Genomic DNA, 12636 nt, shown 5'->3' with positions numbered 1-12636 from the left:
TTCAGCGTCCAGAAACCAAAACTTTTATTCGCTTGAAAAAGGGGACCCTGGCTCCCTGAAACGCATTGTGTTGATTTGTTACCTACTTTTTAATACTAATAAAAAACCTTTGGAGAGAATACACCCAGACTTGTTGTGCGCCCACCGTTTCTGACCATCCTGAATCTACTCCCTGACTCCAACCGGCATAGCTCCCTGTGTTTGGAGAACACTAGAGTTGTGCCTAGTTGAGCACAACTTGACCAGGTGAGCAATCACTAAACCATACCAAACATCTGAAACCAAACAATATGACACTATGACCGCTGTCTTGCATTGTTTCTGCTATTTTTCCATATTAGACACAATACCACTCTGTCAGCACTTCTGCATATCTGCTCTCACACTATCAGATCTGCTGTATCCCCCCCCCCCCTCGGATAAAGAACTTATATGCCTGTAGCCTGCACCTTTTCTCTCCTCATGATTTGATGTGTTCTTTTCTGGCAGGAAGTCAGTGTCTGTGAGGGAATTGTGGAATGCGGGGGTGGGGGGCCCCTTCCTGGAGCAGCTTAGCTAAGTGCAGCGTCAGACAGAAAAGCAAGATGGCTTCCTTGACCCTAAGTCAGAAGTTCCAGGGTTGTGTCTAGGGGCAACTGAAATTCTGTACACCTGGACTGATAGAGACTGCCTGGAATTATATCTGTGAAATGCTGTATTTCTGTTAATAACAGTGAATTAGAGAATGTGTTATTTTGTTACCCTGAGTATATTTAAGAAACTTGTCTTTGTGGGAATATCCCTTTGATTGGACCGCAGGGATGCCATAGCAACAACTGGAAACCCAAGTAGAGCACCGGTGATCAGAAGGTGGGGCCCAGGATAGAAAAGCCACTTTCATGCCCCATGGTGTGTAAGGGGCTAACTTCCACAATTGGTGTTATCTTTAAGTATGGTGCTAGAATCACTTGTATGTTAGTGCCATACCACGTGCCATAAAAGTATTGAGCGGCTCAGGAAGTCACCTCTGCATTTTACCTTAAACTTGTTTGACAGAATTTTATTTTTAATTGGGTCGTGATTAGAGATGAGCGAGCACTAAAATGCTCGGGTACTCGTTATTCGAGACGAACTTTTCCCGATGCTCGAGTGCTCGTTTCGAGTAACGAGCCCCATTGAAGTCAATGGGAGACTCGAGCATTTTTCAAGGGGACCAAGGCTCTGCACAGGGAAGCTTGGCCAAACACCTGGGAACCTCAGAAAAGGATGGAAACACCACGGAAATGGACAGGAAACAGCAGGGGCAGCATGCATGGATGCCTCTGAGGCTGCTTAATCGCACCATTATGCCAAAATTATGGGCAACAGCATGGCCATGACAGAGTGACAGAATGAAGCTAGATAGCATCTAAAACATCCAATAATTGACCCTGACACTATAGGGGACGGCATGCAGAGGCAGCGGCAGCAGCGGAAGGCTAGAGAGTGGCATGGCGACATACCCTAAATGGACTCAGGCTTCAAACCAATGGGTAGCAGAGAGGAACCAAATAAGGTGAGCAAGAAGCGCTCAAATAATATTGGTACATGATAAAAGTTTGCCAGTATATTTTGTGGATTACACAGCAGGGTGGCGACAAAGTTAACATGGAAGCCATGAAAACAATCCAAAATTCTGCCTGACACAGCTCGTTTGATAAGGGGACGATGTATGGAGGCAGTGAACTAGTAGTAGATTAAAGGTACTGCAGTTAAAACTATGTTAGTTGGTTCTTGGCATGGAGCTGGCGCTCCGCTGCCAGGCGAGCTTTCGCCAATCCAAGCCCCTGTCTCTAGGCTACTCCCCAAACAGCACTTCTAAGAACCTTTCGGATAAGATCAAGTGTAGTAGCGTTCTTATAAGTTTGGGATATGGCGGGTGAGGGGAATGTAAACATCTGCGCAAGAAGCGCTGAAATAATATCCGTAAATGAAAAAAGTTTTCCAGTATATTTTGTGGCTTACACAGCAGGGTGGCGACAAAGTTAACAAGTTTGATGTGGAATGCCCTGCAATAGCTCTTGGGCGGTGTGCCTTTTATCACCTAGGCTCAGCAGTTTGAGCACCGCCTGCTGTCGCTTAGCAACGGCACTGCTGCTGTGCCTAGAGCTACCGACTGATGGCGCCATGCCCACGGATGGTAATTCGGAGGAGGAGGAGGTGGAGGAGGGGTGGGAGGATTTGGAGGTATAGTAGGCCTTTGAGACCTGGACCGAGGTAGGCCCCGCAATCCTCTGCGTCGGCAGTATATGACCAGCCCCAGGGTCAGACTCGGTCCCAGCCTGCACCAAGTTAAGTGTAGTAGCGTTCTTATAAGTTTGGGATATGGCGGGTGAGGGGAATGTAAACAGATGCGCAAGAAGCGCATGATGCGCATGGAGCTGGCGCTCCGCTGCTAGGCGAGCTTTCGCCAATCCAAGCCCCTGTCTCTAGGCTACTCCCCAAACAGCACTTCTAAGAACCTTTTGTATAAGATCAAGTGTAGTAGCGTTCTTATAAGTTTAGGATATGGCGGGTGAGGGGAATGTAAACAGATGCGCAAGAAGCGCTGAAATAATATCCGTAAATGGTAAAAGTTTGCCAGTGTATTTTGTGGATAACACAGCAGGGTGGCGACAAAGTTAACAACTTTGATGTGGAATCCATGAAAACAACCCAAATTTCGGCCTGACAAACCTCGTTTGATAAAGGGACGATGTATGGAGGCAGCTATATGGACGACTTTTGGAGGTAGCAATGGAGACAACGTGTGGAGGCTGCTATGGAGACAATTCAATTTGGATAGTGCCTGTATGTGGCAGTCCAAAAAATTTTTCAAACCAGAGGAGCAGGTAGGTGGCCCTCCAGAAAAATGGAATAGATTGAGTGCCTGTATGTGGCAGTCCAAAAAATTTTTCAAACCAGAGGAGCAGGTAGGTGGCCCTCCAGAAAAATGGAATAGATTGAGTGCCTGTATGTGGCAGTCCAAAAAAGTTTTTAAACCAGAGGAGCAGGTAGGTGGCCCTCCAGAAAAATGGAATAGATTGAGTGCCTGTATGTGGCAGTCCAAAAAAATTTTCAAACCAGAGGAGCAGGTAGGTGGCCCTCCAGAAAAATGGAATAGATTGAGTGCCTGTATGTGGCAGTCCCAAAAAATTGTTTAAAACAGAGGACCGGAAAGGTGGCCCTCCAGAAAAATTGAATAGATTGAGTGCCTGTATGTGGCACTCCCAAAAATTGTTTAAAACAGAGGACCGTGTCGGTGGCCCTCCAGAAAAATTAAATGCATAAAGTACTATACCTAGAGCCAGTGGGCCCTGTCAAAAAACAGCCAGTTTCCTCTGCTTTACTGTAGAAAGAGGAGGAGAAGGAGGAAAATGAGGAGGAGGAGGAGTGGATAAATTATTCAGGTTGAGCTTCCTTCACCTGCTGGAGATTTGAAATTAGGAGAAATCCATGCTTTATTCATCTTGATAAGCGTCAGCCTGTCAGCGCTGTCAGTCGACAGGCGTGTACGCTTATCGGTGATGATGCCACCAGCTGCACTGAAAACCCGCTCTGACAAGACGCTAGCGGCAGGGCAGGCAAGAACCTCCAAGGCGTAGAGCGCCAGTTCGTGCCACATGTCCAGCTTTGAAACCCAGTAGTTGTAGGGAGCTGTGTGATCATTTAGGACGATGGTATGGTCAGCTACGTACTCCCTCACCATCTTTCTGTAAAGATCAGCCCTACTCTGCCGAGACTGGGGACAGGTGACAGTGTCTTGCTGGGGTGACATAAAGCTGGCAAAAGCCTTGTAAAGCGTACCCTTGCCAGTGCTGGACAAGCTGCCTGCTCGCCTACTCTCCCTCGCTACTTGTCCCGCAGAACTACGCACTCTGCCGCTAGCGCTGTCAGAAGGGAAATACTGTTTCAGCTTGTGCACCAGGGCCTGCTGGTATTCATGCATTCTCACACTCCTTTCCTCTCCAGGGATGAGAGTGGAAAGATTTTGCTTGTACCGTGGGTCCAGGAGAGTGAACACCCAGTAATCGGTGCTGGAATAAATTCTTTGAACGCGAGGGTCACGGGATAGGCAGCCTAGCATGAAATCTGCCATATGCGCCAGAGTACCAACGCGTAAGAATTCACTCCCCTCACTGGCCTGACTGTCCATTTCCTCCTCCTCCAACTCCTCCAACTCCTCTTCTTCTGCCCATACACGCTCAACAGTGTAGGACTCAACAATGGTCCCCTCTTGTGTCTCGCCAACATTCTCCTCCTCTTCCTCCTCATCCTCCTCCACCTCCACCTCCTCCGATATGCGCTGAAAAACAGACCTAAGGGTGCTTTGGCTATCAACAAGGGAATCTTCTTCCCCTGTCTCTTGTGAGGAGCGCAAAGCTTCCGACTTCATGCTGACCAGAGAGTTTTTCAACAGGCCAAGCAGCGGGATGGTGAGGCTGATGATGGCGGCATCGCCACTGACCATCTGTGTTGACTCCTCAAAGTTACTCAGCACCTGACAGATATCAGACATCCACGTCCACTCCTCATTGTAGACTTGAGGAAGCTGACTGACCTGACTACCAGTTCTGGTGGAAGTTGACATCTGGCAGTCTACAATCGCTCGGCGCTGCTGGTAAACTCTGGATAACATGGTCAGTGTTGAATTCCACCTCGTGGGCACGTCGCACAACAGTCGGTGAGCGGGCAGTTGGAGGCGGCGCTGCGCTGCCCTGAGAGTGGCAGCATCTGTGCTGGACTTCCTGAAATGCGCACAGATGCGGCGCACCTTCGTGAGCAAATCAGACAGATTGGGGTATGTATTGAGGAAACGCTGAACTATCAGATTTAACACATGGGCCAGGCATGGCACATGTGTCAGTCTGCCGAGTTGCAGAGCCGCCACCAGGTTACGGCCGTTGTCACACACAACCATGCCTGGCTTCAGGTTCAGCGGTGCCAGCCACAGATCAGTCTGCGCCGTGATGCCCTGTAATAGTTCTTGGGCGGTGTGCCTTTTATCGCCTAGGCTCAGCAGTTTGAGCACCGCCTGCTGTCGCTTAGCGACGGCACTGCTGCTGTGCCTAGAGCTACCGACTGATGGCGCCATGCCCACGGATGGTCGTTCGGAGGAGGAGGTGGAGGAGGGGTGGGAGGAGGAGGAGGCATAGTAGGCCTCAAACACCTGGACCGAGGTAGGCCCCGCAATCCTCGGCGTCGGCAGTATATGACCAGCCGCAGGGTCACACTCGGTCCCAGCCTCCACCAAGTTAACCCAATGTGCCGTCAGAGATATATAGTGGCCCTGCCCGGCAGCACTCGTCCACGTGTCCGTGGTCAGGTGGACCTTGTCAGAAACGGCGTTGGTCAGGGCACGGATTATGTTGTCTGACACGTGCTGGTGCAGGGCTGGGACGGCACATCGGGAAAAGTAGTGGCGGCTGGGGACCGAATACCGAGGGGCGGCCGCCGCCACGAGGCTGCGAAAGGCCTCGGTCTCTACTAGCCTATAGGGCAGCATCTCCAGGCTTAGCAATCTGGAGATGTGCACATTAAGGGCTTGGGCGTGCGGGTGGGTTGCACTATATTTGCGTTTCCGCTCCAGCGTCTGGGGTATGGAGAGCTGAACGCTGGTGGATGCTGTGGAGGATCATGGAGGTGACGATGGGGTTTTTGTGGCAGGGTCCTGGGCAGGGGGCTGACTATCAGCTGACACAGGGGAAGGAGCAGTGGTGTGCACGGCCGGAGGTGAACGCGCTTGTTGCCACTGAGTGGGGTGTTTAGCATTCATATGCCTGCGCATACTGGTGGTAGTTAAGCTAGTAGTGGTGGAACCCCTGCTGATCCTGGTTTGGCAAATGTGGCACACCACAGTCCGTCGGTCATCCGGTGTTTCCTTAAAGAACCTCCAGACTTCTGAAAATCTAGCCCTCGCCGCAGGAGCCCTCGCCACGGGAGCTTCACTAGTTGACACATTTGGCGCTGATGCACCAGCTCTGGCCCTGCCTCTCCGTCTGGCCCCACCACTGCCTCTTCCAACCTGTTCTGGTCGAGGACTCTCCTCCGTCTCAGAAGCACTGTGTTCACCCGGCCTCTCAACCCAGCTTGGGTCTGTCACCTCATCATCCTCCGATCCCTCAGTCTGCTCCCCCCTCGGACTTCCTGCCCTGACAACAACTTCCCCACTGTCTGACAACCGTGTCTCCTCATCGTCGGACACCTCTTTACACACTTCTTCCACTACGTCAACAAGGTCATCATCACCCACAGACTGCGACTGGTGGAAAACCTGGGCATCGGAAAATTGCTCATCAGCAACCGGACAAGTGGTTTGTGACTGTGGGAAGGGTCCAGAAAACAGTTCCTCAGAGTATGCCGGTTCAAATGGCAAATTTTGCTGGGAGGGGGCAGACTGGGGGGGAGGAGGCTGAGGTGCAGGAGCTGGAGGAGTGCCGATTTCGGTGACATGGGTGGACTGCGTGGAAGACTGACTGGTGGACAAATTGCTCGAAGCATTGTCGGCAATCCACGACATCACCTGTTCGCACTGTTCTGGCCTCAACAGTGCTCTACCACGATTCCCAGTAACTTCAGACATGAACCTAGGGAGTGTAGCTCTGCGGCGTTCCCCTGCTCCCTCATAAGCAGGTGGTGTCTCACCCCGCCCAGGACCACGGCCTCTGACCCCTGCAGTAGTTGGACGCCCACGTCCCCGCCCTCGTCCTCTACCCCTAGCCCTCGGGTTAAACATTTTGAAAATGAGAGTTATAACTTGTATTTTTTTTTTAACTTTTTTTTTTGTTTTGTTTTTTTTTGTGTTTTTTAGTTTTTAAAACCAAACGATGCTATCCTATTGCTATGGCTATTTTCTAGCCAAGTATTACAGCACACTACTATGCCAGATGAGATGACGCTGAGTTATGAAAAAAATAAACGTAAAATAAAAAGAAACTGGCAGACTGTGCCTAATTGAAATACAACCCCGGGCCCTAATAAATTTTCCCACTTCGGTCTTTGCGATGGATATGTGCGTCACTAAAACACAGTGGTCGCAAGTCTGACTCCAAATTGCTCCCAATTTGATAGTAGATGCACTGCAGCAAGTACAGCCACCAGCAGATCAACCAGAAATCAAATATATATAACACTACTGTAGGCGTAAGTAAGCCGTTTGTATTCTCCTATGGCTATTTTCTAGCCAAGTATTACAGCACACTACTATGCCAGATGAGATGACGCTGAGTTATGAAAAAAATAAACGTAAAATAAAAAGAAACTGGCAGACTGTGCCTAATTGAAATACAACCCCGGGCCCTAATAAATTTTCCCACTTCGGTCTTTGCGATGGATATGTGCGTCACTAAAACACAGTGGTCGCAAGTCTGACTCCAAATTGCTCCCAATTTGATAGTAGATGCACTGCAGCAAGTACAGCCACCAGCAGATCAACCAGAAATCAAATATATATAACGCTACTGTAGGCGTAATTAAGACGTTTGTATTCTCCTATGGCTATTTTCTAGCCAAGTATTACAGCACACTACTATGCCAGATGAGATGACGCTGAGTTATGAAAAAAATAAACGTAAAATAAAAAGAAACTGGCAGACTGTGCCTAATTCTACTCAAACCCCTAATAAATTTTCCCACTTTGGTGTTTGAGGTGGATATGTGTGTCACTAAGAGCTAAACACAACGGTAGCAAGTCCCCCTGCTAATTCCTCACAATATGGTACTAGCTGCAAATAAAAAAAAAAAAAATATATAACGTTATTGTAGCCCTAAGAAGGGCTGTTGGGTTCTTTTAGAATCACTCCTGCCTAACAGTAAGCTAATAGAACACCCTAACGCTTTCCCTGAGCAGCAGCAGCTCTCTCCCTAGCGGCATCCAGACAGAGAATGATCCGAGCAGCGCGGGCAGCGGCTAGTCTATCCCAGGGTCACCTGATCTGGCCAGCCAACCACTGCTATCTACGTGTAAGGGTACCACGTCATGCTGGGTGGAGTGCAGAGTCTCCTGGCTTGTGATTGGCTCTGTTTCTGGCCGCCAAAAAGCAAAACGGCGGGAGCTGCCATTTTCTCGAGCGGGCGAAATACTCGTCCGAGCAACGAGCAGTTACGAGTACGCTAATGCTCGATCGAGCATCAAGCTCGGACGAGTATGTTCGCTCATCTCTAGTCGTGATTATATATGATAAATTTTTCCACATGTGTCCCAAACTAAGACTTATACTACGGCAGATACAGGCACAAGGGGATATTTCCCAGGGTTTCTGCGCCACATCTGTAAGCACTTACAGCTAGCACTCGTGATTTTATTCGCCAATCCACCACCTTCATGCCAGTGTAACATCTCGATGTGTCCAGCTGTGCAAGAACAGCAGGTGGCTATGATATGCCGTGTACTCATGTGCTAGGATAAAAAAAAAACAGTGTGAAGAGAATACAATTAACCATGTTATATGTTATCATTTGACATGTTTGTATTTATTATCTCTCTTGTGAACATATATGACTGTGTCTTTTTATAATGTGTCATTGTAAAATAGAGCAAGTGGCTGTGTTCTTTATTGATTTCCTTATACAAATGTATTCAATAAAACATAGATAATTCCAGTATTTAGACAAAAACATAAAAGCTATTATATCATTATGATTTAATGTGATGAGAAAGCAAACATAATCAGTTTTGTGCTGTCTATATTTATTTATAGACAGAAAAATATTGAAATACATTGCCATTTGTTGGTACAATAAACATTCATCATTGTTGCATCTAGCTTGGACTTTCTGGAAATAAAAGAGTAAATTAGTACATATTTAAATATACTGGTAACGTTATGGGGACCGTGTTCAACTCCATGCTGAGATGTTGTTATAATATGATACAGCAATAATAGTCCTCACAGCAGACAATGGGGCACATTGACTAAGATCCTTGCGCCAGTTTTCTGTTGGACTTTGCACGTTCTTTTAGGTTCAAACTGCTTGCACGGGTGCTTAAGAAGTGTCTGCACCAGATTTGTGTCGCATGCAACCGTTTTGTCTTGCGGCTGCTCTATTCTTCATGCAACACAAATTGCTGCACTGAAGGGGGCGTTCCAGTGCTCAGTCGGACAGTGCACCACATTTATCATGCAATGTCTGACAGAAATGTGGTGCATGCGCCATGTTAAAGGTGCACCAAGAATAAAGTTGTACACTCTGTCATGGCAGTGCAGGGAGCGCCAGATTCATGAAGAACGTGCACCAGAAATCCTGAATCTGGCGCCCTCTACACTACACAAGCAAACTGCACATGGTGTAGTTTTCACTGCTTTTAGTAAATGTGGGCCATTGTTTTATATAAAGGATGATATAGCCCAGAAGAAGGGTTAGTCCATAGATAATGCGAATTGTTATTATTCATCCCTTAGATTCCAATTAGAGTTATTAACTTCTAATGCCAAACATGATCACACTACAATATATTTGGTGCAATACAACTCAAACGTTGTTGTTACATCCACCAGATGAATTTCTGATTTCAACCCTCTGCGGCAGGCTCACTCCCCTGTCCACTGTCTCCCGTGATCTGGCATGTGCCTCCCGGCGACCTAGGGCAACCGGCTTCTCAAGATATAAAGGACCAGCGAGCCAGTAATTGGCGCTGGCCATCTAGCAAGCCAGTAAATAGCCAGTCTCTTCCCTTACGCCCTTCCGGATCGTCGTGCCTTGTGCCTTTGAGAAAGCTTGCTCCTGATGTCCCTTGTGTTTATATTGATTTCCTGTTGTGACCTTCACTCCGTTCCTGACTTTGCTCTGCACTTCGCGCTGGCTGCCACCGCAGAAAAAGTCGCGCCATGGAAGAAACTTGGTGATACCATGCTGCAGCAAGTCCAACTCGCTTTGCGGCTGGCTCTGGGGAAAACCGGGTACCACTTTGACTCCACTCCCAGGTGTCGGCTTATCATCATCTGCAGTGGTACGGTGGGTTCACTACCCCTGAATCCTGACAATGGGGGGAATTTCTTAAGATTGTGACAGCGTCATTCTTAATAACTCCTGCATCAGCTAGCGACTCACTGGATTAAAAATCTGGCCTCCTATTAACTCCAACAGCGTCAGTATTAAATTTATGCCAGGTCCTGTCTGTATGTTTTGAAACACAATGCATGTAATTTTTGTGAAACTCTATTTTCTGATCTGGCAGCTTTAGTGTATACTACAAATATAGCTGTATCCTTGGAAATTTAAGATGAAAAAGAACTAAAAGTGATTCATACTCTGGTAGGAAGTTGATAGTTTTTTGTACAGAATGTTTCTTGCTCCCACCATGAGCAGTTGGACTTTGCTCCTACGAAACAGACTGAATGTGGCAGCTGTCATGTTTTAGTGGACAGGCAGGAAATTACCCTGAGTCAAGAAATTCTCCTTTTGCCACAGCTAAAAATATAAGAAATAGCAAGGCGCCTTTTCTGATCACATGCTAGCTCCTAACCACATGCTTTGTAAAGAAGATTTAGAAAAGAAAACCTTTAACTTATTTTGTTCTTTTTGTTTTATATCTCTGTTTTGCTATTCAGTGAGAATACAGATTGTGTGACATATTATGGAAGATATATATACAGATTATGAGATGTTAAATAGATATAAAAGATGGACTATAGGAACTTTACTATAGATGCTTTAGGAACAGGCTCATTTGCAATTTTGTGTTTCCATTTTTCACTTCCCACATTCTGAAAGTAATTTTTTTCCAATAATTTTTATATGTTTATTCTTTTGGTGCCAGGGACAAACAGGTGGGACAAATTGGGGGAAATGGCACTGAGCGCTCAGTCTGTTTTTTGACGCATGACTTTACCCTTTTCATGGCCCTAACATAGGTTGAAGGGGAGGAGGAAACCTGATTTAGAAAGTGGATGTGTATATACTGTATTTTACAGCTGCTCAGAACACATTTATTTCAACATGCCTTTCTGTCGACATGGGTTCACTGACATGCTTGGTTATTATGCAATGCAATCCCTCTGTGATAACACAGTATACAGAGAATGTAAAAGGAAGTAATGTGGCAAACAGCCGTTAAGGAAGTCAGTGCAAACAGAATGAGATGAGAAAATGAGGAAGCAGCCACTCAGTTCCAGTTGATAGGTTTTACTGTAGGTTGCTGAATTATACACAGCGCCTTGCCCTTATCCTATAAGACTAAGTCTCATCATTGGTTCTTGTTTTCATTTTAATTTATTCAATAGACAATTTAGTGGTGTGGATAAATATGGATATTCATAAAGTTCTAACTCAATACTTGCGTTAGGAGCCAGGATCCCATACCAGAAGGCGAGAAAATACCTACTGGGTAGCAATTATTCCAAGCAACAGGTGAGTGTGCACCATGAAATTGAAATGTGGAGCGGAGGGGGCATTGAATGTGTGATGTTTGGGGGATTTGCTTGTGATGTGGATTCAAGCCAGTTAGCTACGTGTCTGCCTTTCAGTAGGGCAAGAAGCTGATCCAATGTAACATGACTGTGCACTGTATCACACGATTACACAAGGCATAGTGAACTGTATTCTGTTCTGAATGTGTTCTTAGCCTTAGATAAAGTAGTAAGTGAAAAAGGACTGGAATTAACGTAATTTACTAAAATAAATCAAATGCACAATGTATTCTATAAGTAACTGACTATGATTACAAGGTAAAGAAATTGTTTGAAAATTATTCTATAGAAACTACCCATCATAATGTGTATCATTGTTCCCTACTCCACTCCCAAAGAGTATTTCCTCTTACATCTAAAAATGTCGTCTACTTTTCTGAAGTTTCCTATTCAGTCAGAGTTAAAAATCCTTAGAGGCTATATATATATACATTTGTCGTACTGAATGAAATTAACTATGGCCATTATTACAACTAACAAAGGGATTGTCAACCAGCTTTTCAAAGGGCCTAAAAAAGCTATTTTGCCTGGTTAGGCAATATTAAATTTCCTGCTCTTCTTAGACCTCAACTTCAAAATCCATCCGCCAAAGGAAGGCCCCGCCTATTGGCAGTGATCATAGGGGTTGTTAGAGTGTTTAAAAAAATATATCAGTGGCATGAGGGGACTGTAAAAAAACTAAACGTTTACTTATCTTTTCCGGCGTTCCCGTTGTCCCACGCCATACCCTTGTTTGTTTGCATTAGTTTCAATGTGTATCTGGTGTCGGCACAAAAGATGGGCATGCAATGTTGACGGAGCATAGTGTACCAGCCTCTGCAAACAAACCTGGGTACAGCACCGATGCGCAGCGGTGCGGGACAACTGGAGCACCAGAAAGGGTTTTTTTACAGCCCCTCCCCCCGACCACCTATATTTTTTTTTTACTCTCGAGCGCTTCCTTTAAAAGAAATATACAGAGCTATTGGCCCACTCTTTTATGGTTTGACACACTGACACTAAACTAGCAGCACGGTCAATAACATTTTTAAAATACCACATCCTATTTAAAAGAGCTATGGTGCAAAAGGACTTGAATTTTCAACTTTAAGAGTGTAAATTTATGCACTAGGTTTCTAGTGTACAGTATCAGTACTAGAAATTTCCACCAAAAAACAGTCCTTCTGCTATGGGCATTTCCAAAGGGGAAAAAGTTAAAGGACATCTACCACCAGGATGAAGGAATGTAAAC

General features: G+C 46.2%; 1 protein-coding gene across 8 annotated transcripts in view; it reads left to right on the top strand.

The window, feature by feature from the left end:
• Positions 1-12636, top strand: part of SYK (spleen associated tyrosine kinase) — a 174022-nt gene that overhangs the window by 111941 nt on the left and 49445 nt on the right. For 2 of the 8 annotated variants that reach the window (XM_072150766.1, XM_072150770.1), the window contains exon 1: positions 11047-11346. The exons of 4 other annotated variants lie outside the window; for them this stretch is intronic. The gene's annotated coding sequence lies outside the window, so the exon portion shown is untranslated. Of the gene's footprint in view, positions 1-11046; positions 11347-12636 lie in introns of those variants that run through there. 2 more of the 8 variants (XM_072150768.1, XM_072150773.1) reach the window with 2 other exon arrangements.

Source organism: Engystomops pustulosus, chromosome 1, assembly GCF_040894005.1.
Source record: "Engystomops pustulosus chromosome 1, aEngPut4.maternal, whole genome shotgun sequence".
Taxonomy (NCBI): domain Eukaryota; kingdom Metazoa; phylum Chordata; class Amphibia; order Anura; family Leptodactylidae; genus Engystomops; species Engystomops pustulosus.
This window is presented reverse-complemented; position numbering and strand designations above follow the sequence as displayed.